Below are 3,941 nucleotides of genomic sequence, written 5' to 3' on the forward strand. Positions count from 1 at the left end.
CTTGCTGAAGAACTCACCGAGATCTACTCTACGCCTACTCCTAAGGGGTGGCCAGAGCCGAAAAAGGTAAATAACTAGTATTTGATTGATTGTGTGTGTTTTACAATAGCCAGGGTTTGATACTTATACCCGAGACCTACGCATGACTCCTATCTAATCATGACTCATCGCAATCTTCGGCCATATGAGAAAACATTCCTAATTTAAGATAACTTGGACTCTAATCTTTCCCTTTTTGTAGAGTCCAACATGCTTTGTCCTAGCACTGATCATAGCCTTTGTCGTCATCTGCTGGCGCTATCTAAAGAGAGCTGATTCTCATGCTGCATTCGAATCAGCTAATTCTGATCTACACACAATTGCTTTCTTGACGACATGATCTTGGGAGCTTTTAAGTCTCTGTGACTCTCCTTCCAAATTTTGGTGTAAACAACACGCCATCAATTTCAGAGAAGGGCATTTGTGGTAATGTGATGGCCACATAAAAGCACAAAGAGTCGCCATCTCCGCCTCCATCTCCATTCTCTAGCTGCACCATCTCTCCTCTAGCTCCAAATCCTTGTCCCATGGCCTCCCTTTCCACTCTCTAGCCACCCCTCTGCCACCCTGCTCTAGACCCTAGGCACCATCAGAATAGTAGCTTGACTCCCTATCCACTCTCTAGCCACACCCTCTCTCATACATTTCTGAACCCTAGCCAGAGTCAGATCCCCTTTGATTCATCAATAGCAGGTCCATCAGCTAATGGTGGAAGGACTGCCTCGATGATGGTACAAGCCAGATCTGAATCCCCCACTTATCTAGGCACCTATCACGACCGACCGGATCTGATCCCTAGCCGAAGCTAGATCTGGTACCCCTTCATCAATATTGGCCGCACCAGCTCCACGACCGCGATGACAAGACGACAGTACTGACGACAAAGCAAAGCTAGGGAACACAAAGGAAGAGGTACCCAAATTCCTTTTATGATATGTGCTCTACTATAGTGGCTAAACCAAGGATATGTAGAGAGCGATGGGTTACATATTTCCTATAGTTGAGTGTAGCTGACATGTGCTTTATTGGATTAACAACTTCCGTATAAGCCATAGTTACTGGTTAGGCACTTATTTGCATACTCTTGCTCTCCTGTGTTGACATTCCATAGAAGCTTTAGTTAATAAATGCCTTTGTAATCTAGATGAACAGCCACTAACTGCTTATGAACGAGCACGAGATGCACAAATCACAAGGAATCATAGAAAGATGGAAGAACTTGGAATATGATGTGTGGGCCCAAAACCTGTGTCTCCAAAGGCAAAAAAGGCAAGCACAAAGGGTAGACATGGTGAAGATTTGGAATATATCCCTAAACCAAGGGAGGTAGTTGAGGGATTTGATGATACAAATGAAATAGATTCAGATTTAGAAGATGAGCCATTGCCCCTATCAATTAATGAGGTGCTTGTTATATCTTGTATTTAGTTCGGAGGGATAGGGGGGCAAGGGGGTAAGTAGCCAAGCAATGCTTTACTATTTGGATATCAATGGAATTTGTACATGCTTGCTGCTTAAGTTTGTATCTCCTATTTCAGTGTCTGGGTCAAAGAAGATATAGAGGAGGCTCTGCTAGCAGGACAAAAGGCAGTGCTGCCATGAGTCCTAGGCAAAGGATCTCCAAGCGAGTGAGGTCAACACCACCATAAGAGGCTACTCATGGATTTTGTACTCAAAGGTCTTCCGCTGGCAAAGGGTGGAGGTAGCAGCAGTAGGTGAACATAATTCTCCATCACAATCGACACTTGGACCTAGGGATCAATTCAAGTTCATCAATTGACTAGAGACATTGGTCGGGATGGCATCCTACCTAGCCCTGAGAGAGACTCCTCATAGCCAAATGATGATAGCCCTACTGAAGAGGAGCCCTCTTAGCAAACTTCTGCATCCCCCCACCCACAGAATGATGAAAGTTGCCTAGATTGGTATTACCTTACAGATCTCTATCAATCAATTTGCACTAGCTATTTGATATCCATGTAACTTTTCTAATAATCTAAATGTATGAAAACTATGTAGTACCATTGCCCAGAAGAGTGAGGTAGCCAAGGCCTCGAACTCATGGAATTATGCTTGACAAAATGAGCAAATCACTAGGAGGAGCGAGAATGTGCATCTCTATTGCCGAGGGGAACAGAAGGCCACATGATCCAGTGCAAGCTGTTAAGTTTGCCTCAAAGGAAGGTGTAGTAGTCACGAAGGAAGTACCAATTTTGGTGCATTGGAAAGAATACAAGGGGGAGAAGCCTGGCGCCGTCTATTGCACAAGATTTGTTGAAAGGCTAAATGTATGTATGGGTATCCCCTCTTGACATTCAACTCTGCTTTGAGCAACTTTAACGGATTTACTTTTCATTCACACTACTATGTACAGGGAAGGTTGCGCGTTAACGATGCTCACTCACCAACAAAAAAGCATGATGGAATGTAATGCAGTCTGTGCTATGGCAGGAACGCTACAGGTTGAAGAGAACATACTTCAATGGCATCCCTACTAATCAGATCCATATGACCTCTCCTATCTCGTCCATGAATGATGCACAGTGATATGAACTTGTCAAGATTTGGTCTAGTGCTAAGAACAAGGTGTGTGAACCCATCAATTTTCTGTCTAGTCTTGCTATGGTCCACTTATGCTGCAGTCTAACACAAATAAAGCTATAGGAAACATTTAAGAAGAACAAGCAAAATTGTGCAAGAGTGAAGTACCACCAGGCTATAGGATCTCACTCCTATGTTGTCCAGATGCAAAAATTTGTAAGTGATGGTTGGTTTTTGTTGTTCCTCTTGTCTTTGTATAAATATAAACCAAAACTTATGTGCAATATGAACAGAAGGAGAACAAAAGGAATACAGCAGAACAACATCAAGGATTTGAAGAAGAAAATGGTCTACTTGATGAAGATGTTAATGTTGTGGAAGTCTTCAGAGACTTCCATACCAGTAGGAAAAATGTCCTAAGCAATGCTGTAAGAGCAGCAGTTGTAAGTACCTTCTTTCGCTTCCCTTGAAATCTACTACAAACAGAACCTGTTGCTGATGGGAAGTAACCAATTACTAGTGCTGATGTTGTTTGCAAGGTCCTCTGTGTCCACCAGAGCAAGGCCCCCTCCTAGGGAAGCAGCAACAACTTTTTTTGAAGAATGCTAGTATCTAGAAAAGCTTGACCAGAATAGAGACATTGGAGGAGAGAATGCTTCAGGAACAGCTTGCTGCTAAAGAGGAAAGTTTCACTGCCCTCGTCGATCAAGTAGATGAACCAAAGAGGAAGACAGAAAAGACTAAAAGGTATGCACGCGCTTCAGCTCTTCTAGTAACTCCATGAGCTATGCACGCGCTTTAGCTCTTCTAGTAACTCCTAGTTTTCAACTCCTGTGGCTTGATGCATGTTGACGGTCACTAACATTAATCATAAACCATCAACATAATCTGCATATATACTTAATTCCATCACAAAACATAGGTATAGGGGTTTAAACAGACAAATTCCATGAGTTTTGGTGAATTTGTGTTTTCACCAGGATTTATCCAAAAAACCATCAAGGTGGACCTATTCGTCAAAGTAAATCACGCTTAACCGTGGCGTAAACAACTCTAAGATGACCATGAGAGGCTGAGGGTGTCTAGTCGGCCCCACTTGCAGGCCAGCCAGACTATGGGGCCCACTGGTTAGCCCCTCCTCGCTATGTCAGTTTCCCAACGCCTTAAAGATCGCATCTACATCGTTTATTCAAGTCAGTTTGATCTGAGGGTCCAGAATTGATGCTACCCCTTATATATATAGCCCTATAGCCCCCTTCCCTGGAGCCATCCTGAAACCTTAATTCATATTCTCCTCATCAGGATCAGAGCCAGCTATCAAGAGAAGATTAGTCCTCCATAGGATCTAGTCTTGTAAATAA

Source organism: Miscanthus floridulus, chromosome 2, assembly GCF_019320115.1.
Source record: "Miscanthus floridulus cultivar M001 chromosome 2, ASM1932011v1, whole genome shotgun sequence".
Taxonomy (NCBI): domain Eukaryota; kingdom Viridiplantae; phylum Streptophyta; class Magnoliopsida; order Poales; family Poaceae; genus Miscanthus; species Miscanthus floridulus.